Source organism: Gopherus evgoodei, chromosome 9 (assembly GCF_007399415.2).
Source record: "Gopherus evgoodei ecotype Sinaloan lineage chromosome 9, rGopEvg1_v1.p, whole genome shotgun sequence".
Classification (NCBI taxonomy): Eukaryota; Metazoa; Chordata; order Testudines; family Testudinidae; genus Gopherus; species Gopherus evgoodei.
This window is the reverse complement of record NC_044330.1, coordinates 50,922,322-50,935,545: the sequence shown is the minus strand read 5'-3', so window position 1 is coordinate 50,935,545 and position 13,224 is coordinate 50,922,322. Positions and strand designations below refer to the sequence as shown.

At 44.4% G+C, this 13,224-nt stretch overlaps 1 long non-coding RNA gene across 2 annotated transcripts in view; it reads right to left on the bottom strand.

Moving 5' to 3' along the window:
* Window positions 1–5,223: 5,223 nt before the first annotated feature.
* The window catches only part of LOC115658054, a 28,819-nt gene continuing 20,818 nt past the window's right edge, over window positions 5,224–13,224 (bottom strand). For both annotated transcript variants that reach the window (XR_004002136.1, XR_004002137.1), the window contains exon 3: window positions 5,224–5,299. This is a non-coding gene — a long non-coding RNA (uncharacterized LOC115658054). The remainder of the gene's footprint in view (window positions 5,300–13,224) is intronic.

Sequence of the window (13,224 nt, the reverse complement as noted above, 5' to 3'; positions counted from 1 at the left end):
CTTCCAAAAGACCATGGGGCACACTGCTAGCATACCTGGGTGGATAAAAATCGATTAAAAATTGGCTTTTCCATTAAATTAAATGCAGATTATTTTTTTAAATAAACCTATTTAAAATTAAAATTGAAATGACAACTAATGTTAAAGTCTAAACTTCTTTTACTCTAATAAAATCATTTAAATTAAATACAAAACATAATAGTAAGAAGTACATGTTTGCTGCCATATTTTAAAGAAAATCTAAACACAAAACTGGAAGACACTGACTAGGCACCTGGAACCAGAGTTTGAGGAAGTGCCAAGCCAGCTTTTGACAGCATTAGCCTCTTCTGTAGGTGAAGAGAGAATGCTTTCTTCGTTTCAATTTATGCATCTAGTTCAGTTGAAAGTTAAGAAACCAAATGGGAATTGAAAAAGCATTAAAGCTTGTTTTTTTCCCCCCAATCTATAAATATAAACTAAGGTGTGAGGATGAGATCTATTATTTCTAAAATCTTGAAGGACATGATGACCAGAAACAATCAGTTCAGTTAAGTAGAGATAATACTTCCTTTAATAGTTCAGTTTTACAGGAAAAATGTGTTTTGATAAACTTTTTCTTATGTATTCAGCACTTTTAAGGTAGCTTTATTTAATAACAAAACCTTTAATGCTGTCTGAGTCCATTTATAACTGAATCTGAATTTCCATCCAAATAGAGCTTGACACAAATCACAGGTAAAAAATTAATAATCTAATAAATAAGAAATGTATCATTCACAATTTAAGATAATAAAAATGGGAAAATTAAGAGGCTGAATAAATGTAAATTAAGTTATATAATTGTTTAAATAATGTGTATAGATACTGTGTATCATCCTGGCTAGCAAAAAGAAGTACCAAACTTAGTGTGAAGACTATATTTCATTGCAAATCAACATTTGAATTGTCACCGACCAAAGAGAATCAACCTTTCTCTAGGAAAATAACTAAAAAGTACAATGTAAACCACAATTAAAATCGATTATTAAAATCAAAGTTTCCTGCTTGTGGATTCAAATCACGATTTAAATAAGTTATTTAAATAGTTTTGCTTTAAATTAATCCATGTTGTGGCAGATCACAGTTAGCTGCCTTCCTGCTCGGGATGATTGGGAGGTCCTGAGTACCACCCCCACTCCCCAGGGACAAAGCTTACTCAGCTCCAGGCCAGGCAGGTGTTCTGCCAGAGAGCCCTCTTTTCTATGGTGCCAGGAAATGAGGGCAGCATCCGTATTCCATCAGGGTGAGCCATTCAGCCTGTGGGAATAGGGAACAGTTCTGTATACATGCTGTGTATACAACACCATACTCCATCATCTGCACAAGCTGTCCAAGTGCCCATCTCCATTCATTTGACCTCAGCTACTCGGACTGTCCACCACTAGGGAGATAGAAGAGGGGTGTTAACACTGCTCAAATGACACCTTTTAGATACACGTCAAAAGCCAGTGAGCATACACCCTCATGATATAATTGAGACATGCAGTGCCTATTGGCAGATGACAAAGGGCTCCTGCAACCCTGGTTCCTCACCCCCATTGTCTATCTTCAGTTATGGCCTGAGCACAAACAGTGCTGCCCTGGGCCCTCAGCATGGCTGTAGGTACAAGTCAGCGAGATGCTCTATGGGAGGGTTCTTGCTGACTGTGAATGAACTAGTGAGCCGGCGTGGCTCCCCTCCTCCCTGGAGAGGGTCGAGCCCTGCCGGAGGCCAGAGTGGGCGGAGCTACAGAGCTCTGAGCCCGCCCCTCAAAGGGTCAGGCAGCGACCCGGAACTATAAAAGCCAGCCCTCAGAGCTCAGTCAGGCCCCAGCAGCCGGAGAGATCAGATGTACCTCAGGGAACTCGAGACTGGGAGACTCCAGCGACCCAGGGGAGCCGCCTAGACTGGCCGGAGCTTCCCCGCGCTCGCTATCTGGAGGAGCTGCCGGAGCTTCCCCGCGCTCGCTATCTGAAGGAGCCGCCGGAGCTTCCCTGCCCCTGCTACCCGGAGGAGCCGACGGGGCTTCCCCGCCCCTGCTGCTACCCGGAGGAGCCGCTGGTGCTACCCTGGCCCGACTATCCCGAGGAATTCCCGGACCTACCACCCAGCCCTGGTCGCGATGAGCCTACGCTCTTGGACCCCGCTGAGGCCGACATTAGGACCCAGGTAGGTCCCGAGGGGGAGTACGGAAGCAGCCCGGGGGCAGCCGACCCCAGTCAGGCTGTGGAGTTGCTGGAGCCTATGTCAGTGTGTTGTGGTCAGGATCCCCACTGACTGACCAGCAGAGTGATAGCCGCTGCTAGGGCCCCGGGCTGGGAAGCAGTGGAGTGGGAGGGCCTGCGTCCCCCCGCCACCCCACTCCAGGATGGCAGACTCCCCCTCTCCCTGGCCTGAGGAGGCCGAAAACTGTTACTGTTACTCAGCCCTGAGAAAGGCCTGAGCTTACTGACTCAGCGTTTGCTGCCCCACCCTGACCTAGGGCTGGGCCTTTAAAATTGTTACTGTTGCTCAGCCCTGACCAAAGGCCTGAGCTTACTGACTCAGCGTTTGTTACCCGCCTTGACCTAGGGCTGGACCTTAATCTATTAGTGGGACTACTCAGTCCTGACCCAGGCCTGAGCTTACTGACTCTGTGTTTGCTGCCCTCCTTGGCATAGGGCCCGGCCCCTCGCAGCTGGTACGGCTGCCCTGCTGGAAGGCCTGAGCTCCTTGCCCGCCAGACAGACAAGCACCACAGGGACCGCTGGGCTAGTTTCCCGGAACAACAGGAGTAGAATGGGCCAGCATGGCTCCCCTCCCCCCCACCCCGAGAGGGTCGAGCCCCAGCAGCACACGTTTGCAGAGGGAAGCAGCATGTTCTCTGGGAGCAGATTGAACCATTTCACATAGTAATGGATGGAAGTCTCTGAGTGACTAGACAAGTTACTCTCTCACTAGGCACAGACAAGGGGACACCTGAGGTGATTTAAAGACAAGGCCCTGGTTCTCAACTATGTGGGGTTTTAATAAGTAGCCTCTGGGGCTCATTGCACAGGATATCATGGAGTCCAGAATTCAGAAAGGACATTCAGATGGAGAATGAGACCATCTACTGTTACATTAATGATGGTGATCTTGTCCTTTTAAAGAAGGGATACACACTTTCATGCTTCAGGGCAAGAGTCAACCCTGACCGACGGGGGCTAGGAAGAAACTTGCCCTATGGGCAGGTTATTCTATAACTGCCAGTAGGAGCATTCTAACACCTCCCTCTGATGCAGCTCATCCTGGACAATGGTGGAGAAATGACACCAGCTTAGCTGGACCTTGGTCCTGATCCATCAGTTCTTCATTTCATTTCAAAATTCCATTACACATTTATTTCCCCTCACCTATACAGTATATTTTAATGTCTCTCTTGTTCAGTTATTTATTAATAAAATAAAATGTTGTAATTGGATTATTTACAGATGCTCTGGAAAGCAACTTTGGACAGAGTGTTCAAAAGATAACAACTGATTGGATATGATGATATTGCATTCAGATGGTGGGTACATTATAAATACCTAGACAGACACACAGAAAATAGAACGACTATCATGCATGGCAGCATTTGGGAGAGAGAAATCAGTTTGCATTCAGGACAGGATTTTGGCATCAAACCGATTAGCGAAGTGAATGAAAGAGGTGGAATATATAACCAGGAGCTGGAGATAAAAAAAACAAACAAGGCATCTATGAAAGAAAATGATTATTTCAACTGCTAACATTTATTATTGTGTACAATTTTAAAATATTTTAACTTACTGCATAAAACAGAAAGGTAGGTTCACATTTTCCTCTGTAGTTCTCTAGAGCATCAATGGAATCTACTTCAGCCTAAATAAAACATAATATCAAATTGGTTATATCAAAATTTTACATTGTAGAAAAGTAAACATTTTTTAAAGTGTTCAGAAATATTTTTGCCATATTGTGAGGGTTTGGAAAAGCTTTTAAAATATGTTTTTAGATATACACATTGCTTATATTAAGATCTTATTTTAAACGTCACTACCAATTTGTTCACTGTGCAAACATTCTTCTTTAATAAAGGTGCTAAGCACCACTTTTTAAATTACCCCCTATAAGATGTACATCCAGCCTCCAAATTAGCTTACTGGCATTTTTAAATAACTTTTAAATGTTTTAATGACTGAAAGAAAGGCACATGAGGGATTACTGGCATATCTGATTTTTGATCACACTCCCTGTGTGACCCCACTGGAAACACCCGCACTCATTACTGATTCCCTAATAGCTATCATATTTTGAGAGCTATTCAGACAGCTGAGCTATTTAATATGCACCATATTGATTCTGTATAATCAGAATAAGTCAAATGTTTACAGAAGTCTAAGTATTGGTATATTATATTGCCATAGTTATCTTGGTGAGTCAAACTTGTCATCAAAGAACAATACCAAGTGTGATTGATTAGGAATGAATGAGACCCTGCTGATTAGCATTACTTACACTTCCAAATATGATAAAATACATAAAACCAAAAGCCTATTAGTCAGAATTAAAGATGTGTTGAGATGAATTATCCATTTCTTTATGCATGATAAGAAAAAGGGTTTGTGCACAGTGTAAGGTTTGAGGTTCTGACCTATTCATGTCCTTGCTCTTAAGTGCTTCAGTATATAAGTGATGTGATAGTCACGTACCTTGTTGCCATTTAGCAACCTTAACTAACTTCTAAAAGGAAGATTTTATATTTGGAATGTAATTAGAGAGATGATTGGAATGCATACCCACAAGAGGTTGAGTTAAGGTTGCACAGACATCCTTAACTTCAGCATTTCTCAACTTATGAGTGCTTCACTTTGCAAATGTGGTATTCTTACAGCATAGCTGTATGTCTGTGAGAGGGAAGACAGGGCAACTGTTAGATTATTGAGTACTGTTTCTTAATTTGTATTAAAATGTAGTCTCTGTCACTGTTCAAACTGGGACACAGCCCTGCAATTTGTATCCGTGTAAGCTTCCCCATCCTCCCATAATTAGGCCCAGGAAGTCAACGAGACTACACGTATGCATAAGAACTCCTGTCTTGTGAACACATTTGCTGCCTATTGCAAGGACAAGTGGCTTCAGCATTTCCTTGTCTGTTGATTCTGTGGGTGGTTTGGTACATTTGAAGCAGATGCTATTCTGGATTACATCTTACCACAGCAAAATGCAGGAGGTCATCACCAAGCTCATTCCTTATTTTTCTGAAAAGGTTCACGACTGTTCTGCATGGACCGCACCAGCCTTGATACACATCAACAACTGCACAGAGGAGAAGCTGTGTCAGTAGGGTTACGCAATGACAGGATGGGGACAGTTCAGAAATACTGAGGCCAAGCACATACAAATAACTTGGTCAGTGCAGTTCATCACTCCATTTTGATTATACTAATTTCAGATTATGCAGGGTCTCTTGTGCAGTGAAAGGGGGAAATTTCCAAATGCAGATAGCCAGGAAGCAAAATCCCACAATTCACTTTCAGTCTAGACGTGTGGATTAGGTGGTCCACACCCAGATAAATTATTAGAAAAAGGCTGCTTGTTGTAGGCTCAAATATTGCCTCTTCATAAGACAAAAACAGAAACACTGGAAAGTAAGGAAGAGTAGTGGCATGGGAAGAACAAGCATGGTACCTAAAAAAATACTGACAAGTCAGATTACGGCCATGAGTTGGTAAACTAATGAAAGTTGAACTGACAGGCAAACGTTAATTATTTGGTTTGTTCCCGTTTCTTAAAAAGGTTTTGCAAAAGGGATGTGTATACCAAAGAGCTCTGTTTGTTTGCTCTATTAATGCTGTGCAGTTTGGCCTCTGAAAAATCTTGTGCACGACAGAAGCACTTTCAGAACATTATTAATCTTCACACACACACACACACACATGCATGTTGACTCAACACATACAGATTCTGTAAGAAAAAACAGCTCTTGGACAACATTAAAGTTGAAACACCAAGCCCTCAGAAATTCAGGAAATCAACCTTAACTCTCCCACCTTGTTTTTATCTTTTACAATAGGTCTGGCTGAAATCAATAGAAATAATTCAGCGAGACAAGGTGGGTGAGGTAATAATTTGTATTGGACCAATTTCTGGTTCAATAAAAGAAATTACCTCACCCACCTTATCTCTCTAATATCCTGGGACCAAGAAGGTTAAAACATCACTAGAAATAACGTGTCCATTTAAATAAGAGAAAACCAGTGTCTTTCCCTGTAATTAGCGCTTCTGATAATAGAGGGCAGCACCTGCTCTGGACATTACTCATTGTTACAAGGTGTTCTGACCCTTTAAGGCGGCTTGGGCTCAGCTGCATCTGTTATAGGCATAGCTATCCCCCAGGTCAAGGAAATGGGCAAAGTCATATAACAAGGTGAACATGTGGTTAAGAGCAGCCCTGGTGGGAAAGTGAGAGCACTTGTGGTTCAGTCAGAGAGGGACTCCAGGGAGAACAGCTGTAGGATTCAGAGGTCTATAGAAGAGCAGCATGATATACAGAAGGGCTGGGAGTACAGGAAGAGGGGTTAGGAAGGAGCAATGGGGTGGCTGAGGCTACAAAGGGGCAGAAAGTCGAGTTGTTTAGGGTTCCCAGGATGGGAACCTATAGCAGAAAGTGGGTGTGGGTTCCCCGTGCTGACACCCTGTAAAAGGGTGCAGCAACTCCTGCTAGTAAGGGGGAGGACTGAGCGGCTGTTTATACTGCCATCTAATGAGGTACTGCAGTGACCCCTACCAGCCAGGGGAAAATTGAAAGGCTGAGCAGAGCCCGGTGGGAGGGCAGAGGTGGAAGAGAAGACAGACCTTCAGGAAGGAGGGGATATGACCAGTTGATGACTAGAGTGGAAGACTCTTCTGTGTTGTGTTTGCCTGGACTTTGGAACCCTGAAAGAGGCAGACTTTTTGGGGCATGACCCAGGAGCTAAATCATCTCTGCAACCAATCCATGCTGCAGATGAGGGGAATCTGAGGCAGCAGATGGGCCTGGAGCCAGACTCTATAGGTCACTCTTACACTCCCAAATATATATACCTGCTCATTGAATCTCAGTGGAGGAAGCTAAGAGTTTTCTCTCCTTTGACATTCAGACTCTACTGTCCTGATACAGCACTGCATTCCAGCTAAAGCGGTACAATTCCCATGCTGGAATGACATCAGCTAGGATGGTAAAACTAAGGCCTGCTCTAGAAAATAAAGTTGCATTGGCTTAATGAAAGGTACGATTTTAAATTAAATTTAGTTAAGCCAGTGCAAAAGGGTATGTATGTGTAATGCCAACAGACCTGGTGGTCGGGATCGAACCTGAGACCTCTGCAGCTTAGTGCATCAGCCTCTACTGCTTGAGCTAAGAGCCAACTGGCTGTTAGCTAAGGCTGTAGAGCAGGCTCTTTTTATTTTGTTTTTGTGTTCTCTCTCCCCATCCTGATGGGACAGAACACCACACCCAGGAGGTGTGTGGATTACACATGCACACACTGAGGTGGTCCAAGTGGTGACCCATGGACTGGATCCAACCTGAAGAACAATACCATCTGGACCCCAAATGTGTCTATGTCCTACAGCAGACCTGCTCTACAAAATAGCATCCTATGTGCAAGGCCACTCAGCATGGAGGATGCCACTTTATAGAGCAAAATGGCATCCTCTATGCAGCATGACCTCACACGCACAATGTATGTGTGAGGTCATGCCAAATGGAGGAGTCCATTCCGTAAAGCATATTATTCTGTATGTGCCCCAGAGGTGCCCCCAAACTAGTATCCAGCCCACAGGCCTGAAAAGGTAGGACCATCAGCTTATGCCAATTAGTAACAGATTTTAATTAATCTGAGCAAGCCTCTTAAACCAAAATAAGAGTGTCTATCCACCCTTTTGCATCAATTTCACTAAAATTGGTTAAAAAAAAATATGTTATTTTATTTAATTACTTAAGTTAAGTTAACTGGTGCCACTTTCTCAAGTTACAGATAAGGAATGAACTCTCCTACATATGCATCCTTTGGGTTAGCCACTACTCAGGCTAACTCTGAGGAGGTTAGGCAGCTACAAGTGATACTGGTCCAAAGCTGAAGCACTGACAGTCTCAGTCATTGCAGGCTAAGTTGATGACAGTGTTATGACAGGAATCTTTGCAGAAATGTTTTTATTGCTGCCAGTTTGGGGAAAGCTGTTGCAAACAGCAGGAGAGTGTAACCTCTGCCTAGAGTCATCTCTTTAACTCGAGTCAATTCCTGGGGCAAGATTCTCCCTGACAGATTGAAAGGGGTATAGATAGGAGTTGTTAGACTAACCCGAGCAAGAGAAATTTCAGATGAAGTAACATGAAGGAGCCTCAGATGTCTAGTAGATTGTGGAGCAGAATCTCAAGCAAAGTGGTAACGTCATTTCAGGCAGGACAAAGCAATTGCATATCTACAGCAGCTACCATTCAAGGGGACCAGGATGATCTAAAGACATTTTATGTTAATTTTATATCATTCTATTTGTTTCCCACCCCCTGCCTTACACGGAAAGTGGCACACCTTAATTTCAATACTTTGCTGGTCCTGAGTGCAGGGGAATGTTTATTTTGGAATTAAATGCAAGTGATCTGAAATGTTTGCTCAGTCCTTACCTATCAGTCCTTTGAAACCCAACATTTCCTCCCAAAGCTCCTGGTTATTGATAGTAACCTGAGTTAAAATTAAAATATATACATTGTGAGTATGAAGAGTAATAAATAGCAATATGCAATAACTGTTTATTTTACAAAACAGTTTCACTTTTATATTTAAACAAGTCACAGCAAACCATGACACAGGAACAGCTGGAAGAAAGGTTCTGACTAAAATACTCAGTATTGAAGAGTCTCTTACAATACCCAATACCCAATGGGATGTTAATACCAAGACTCACTGTTCTGGGGTACCTGAACCCCCCAGCAGGACTCTGTGTGTGTGGTAAGAGGGAAAGAGCACAGCTGTTTAATCTCCTCCCTTCAAGCAGATACATGTGGGTGCTGGCAGATGTAACAGGGTGGGTTTACTCTTGCCAACACTGCCTTTCTGACAGGGGAAGAGGGTACTTCTACTGCTCCTAAGGGAATTGGGCCCCATCTCTCTGAGAGGGGAGCAGGACTCCAGCCACTGTCTCTGCAAGAGGGAAGGTCATTGGGCATGGTTCTACCATTCCAGATTTTAAGACAGAGCTAGTGGACAATCTACCCTCCCATTCAGACCTGTCCAGCCCCCTCTTCCCATTCCTGGTCACACAACACCCTGTGGCAGTGATAGTGTTAATTATGTGGAAAGTCACATGCTTACAATTGTCCTTTAACACAGTAGCAGCTGAAAATATGTCCAAACCAGCACCATGTGATCACCCAGCTCTCTACAGACCATGTGAACCACAATTCAAGAAATCCAGGGCTAGGAAAGAGCACCAGTGCAAATTTCCCCATGGAGAAGTATTAAGTCAGCATTAAGGATCTGTATTATAGAGTAATTGCGAGGAATGTAATGTGTATTATGTTACTGTACATGCTGTATGGGACTTATTTATAGAAAGGCAGAGTCTGTCAGTAAAAGTGGTGAATGTAATGTGTGGTGGTAAGATATGTTGAAGGAGGATACTCTACTTGGACACTTCTTGGCTTTTATGGGTTTGGGTGGATGTTCCTTTTAGGCAACCCTAACTGGGTGTTGCTTGTTTGTTTCTTTGGTGGGAAAATTCTTGGTTTGTGAGAATGTCCTTGGTTTTTTGAAGCTACATGTAGGAATTCAGTAGAAATGACACCAGACCTTTCCTCCCCTCAGAAATTACAAGTGGAGAGGGAAGTTTTCCATGCGAGATGTCTGCCTCATACTTTTCTACTTTTTTTAAGTTTCCACAAAGGAGATGAAAAAATATATTTTGCCCGTGTTACAAAATTTGTATAGTTGCTTTGTTGAGATGATCTAGAGCATCCATGCTTTGCAGCAAGGGCTTGAAATTTAGCAGGGATGTGCCTTTAGCTAGTGTCAGGGATGTGTCTTTTGCGTTCTCGATTTAAAAAAAATAAAAAAGCCCAAATTTGGCCAGTTTGAAACATCTCAGTTTGCACATGCTCACTGAAGACTTGTTAGTGTGACAACTGAATGCTCTGAAGATTCCATCTGTAGAGAGCATGCTCCAGTCTAATGCTGTTGGGGATGAACAGGCCTTTCCTTGCAATTGCTCAGGCCCGTGTGGCACCAGGCACAGAAACTGAAAGCAGGAAGAGTCTCTCCAGTGCTTTCAACGCTCCTCCTGCTGGCCTGTGGAAGAGGACGCTGCCTGATTTGAATGCCGGTGGGACAAGGACTAGACCTGGGGCAGTAGCAAAATGAGTAGATTAGGACAAGAAGCCTGGAGTGGGATAGAACTTGGACTAGGGTGACCAGTAGGGCCGGCTCCAGGGTTTTTGCCACACCAAGCGGTGGAAAAAAAAAAAAAAAAAGCTGCGATCATGATTGGCAGCAGCTCCACCATGCCGCTTTCTTCTTCGGCGGCAATTCGGCAGCAGGTCCTTCCCTCCAAGAGGGACCGAGGGACCTGCCGCCAAATTGCCACTGAAGAGCCCGACGTGCCGCCCCTTCCCCTTGGCCACCCCAACACCTGCTTGCTGAGCTGGTGCCTGGAGTCTGCCCTGGTGACCAGACAGCAAGTGTGAAAAATCAGGACATGGGGTGGGGGCTAATAGGAGCCTATATAAGCAAAAGACCCAAAAATCAGGACTGTCCCTATACAATCAGGACATCTGGTCACCCTAACTGGGATTGGGAGGAGGAAGACTAGTACTGAGAGCCAGTGGGAGAGAACAGAGATGGGGGAGATCGACTGGATTATGAGCTGGAGGATGGAGAATCTGGGACTGGCTGGGGACAGAGAGTGGTACTTGTATGAGAAGTCCAAAGGAGTAAACTGAGGCGAGCTAGGCAAGAAGATTGAGACTGGTTTGAAGAAATGTGGGGGAGAGAGGTTGTGGCGGAAGAGACAAGACGGGGAAAAGCTGGAGGGGATGGGGTACAAATGGTCAGGCTTGAGTGGAATAGAAGAAGGACTGTGACCTCCAAAGGACACTACCCTGCAGAACTTGGAATGGAATTAAAATTCTTGAATCTCACCCTGATTCAAGTAAAAGAATAAAAGCCTAATATACTGTTATTAAGTAGCATATTACTTCTTCAGTATGAGTGGTAGAAGTCAGAGCTGTGCAGCTGAAGGTCACGGTTTCAAACCTTGCTGACAACCAAGCAAACCCAATTTTACCAAGCCCCTGAAAGCAGCTTGTTCCTGGACTGGGGCTGCTATTTCCACTGTCAGGCATCTTCCCAGCCAACCAAACATCACTGCTGATTAAATTTATCTGTTTTATTTGGGTGGTTTTCTTGTAAGTTAAGTAGAAATTATCAATTTTTGAAGAGAAGGGCTAGAAGACTTGAGGAGAAAAACAGGGTCTGAACTTCAAAGACAGGGGATATTCATAGATTCTAAGTCCAGAAGGAATGACTGTGATCATCTAGTCCAGTGGTCCCCAACATGGTGCCTGCGGGCACCATGGAGTCCGCCGAGGCATTTATGTGCACCCGCCTAGTGCCCAGCAGGGGAGAGAAGCCGTGGCCCCGCGCCTGCCAGGGACAGAGAACTCTGGGGCTGCAGGCTCCGGACACCAGTTTTCTCAGTCCCTGGCAGGTGCAGGGCCGCGGCTTCTCTCCAGCTTCTCCAAGGCAGCAGACTGCGGGCACCGGTGTTCTCGGTTCCCGGCAGGCATGAGGCCATGGCTTCTCTCCAGCTTCTCCAAGGTTGCAGACTGCGGGCGCCGATGTTCTCAGTCCCTGGCAGGTGCGAGGCCGCGGCTTAAGCCGGAGAGAAGCTGCGGCCCCACGCCTGTCAGGGACAGAGAACTCCGGGGCTGCGGGTGCTGGTGTTCTCTGTCCCCGGAAGGTGCGGGGCCCACCTAATGCCCAGTAGAGGAGAAAATCCGGAGCCTCGCACCTGCTGGGGACAGAGTACTCCGGGGCTGTAGGGTGCAGGTGCCTGTGTTCTCTGTCTTCCTGGCTTCTCTCTGCACTGCCCAGAACTGGCGTCAAAAACAAAAACAACAAAAACACTCCGACTCTGCAGAATGGACGGAATGCTGCCCCATAGCATGTGCTGCCCCAGGCACGTGCTTGTTCCACTGGTGCCTGAAGCCGGCCCTGCATGAGAGTAATTGTTGGTGCCCGCCACACTCTTCTGAAAACATGAATGTGCTACTGGCCACAAAAAGGTTGGGGACCACTTATCTAGTCTAACCTCCTATACAACACAGGACATAGAACTTCCCCACAATCATTCCTCGAGCATATATTCAGAAAAATATCCAGTCTTGATCAAAAAATTGCCAGTGATGCAGAATCTACCATGACCCTTGGTAAATTGTTCCAGTGGTTAATTATTCTCACCATTAAAAATTGATGCCTTATTTCCAGTTTGAATTTGTCTAGCTTCAACTTCCAGACATTGTATCATGTTAGACCTTTTTCTGCTGAATTGAAGAGCCCATTATTAAATATTTGTTCCCCATGTAAGTGCTTATAAACTATAAGGTCACCCCTTCAACCTTCTTTTTGTTAAACTAAACAGATTGAGCTCCTTGAGTCTATTACCATAAGGCAGGTTTTCTAATCCTTTCATCATTCTTGTGGCTCTTCTCTGTACCCATTTCAATTTATCAATATCTTTCTTGAAAAGTGGACACTAGAACTGGACACAGGATTCCAGCAACAGTCGCACCAATGCCAAATACAAAGATAAAATAACTTCTCTACTCCTACTTGAGTTTCCCATTTATGCATCCCAGAATTGCATTAGCTCTTTTGGCCACAGTGTCACACTGGGAACTCATATTCAGCTGATTATCCACCATCAACGCCAAATCTTTTTCAGAGTCATTGCTTCCCAGCACAGTGTCTCCCATCCTGTAAGTATGGGCTACGTCCTTGGGGTATACATTTACATGTAGCCATATTAAAATGCATATTGCTTGTGCCCAGTTTACTACGCGATACAGATCACTCTGTATCACTGACCTGTCCTTGTCACTATTTAACATTCTCCAATTTTTGTGTCTGCAAACTTTATCAGTGATAATTTTACATTTTCTTCCAGGTCATTAATAATAATGTTAAATAGCATAGGGCCATAAACTG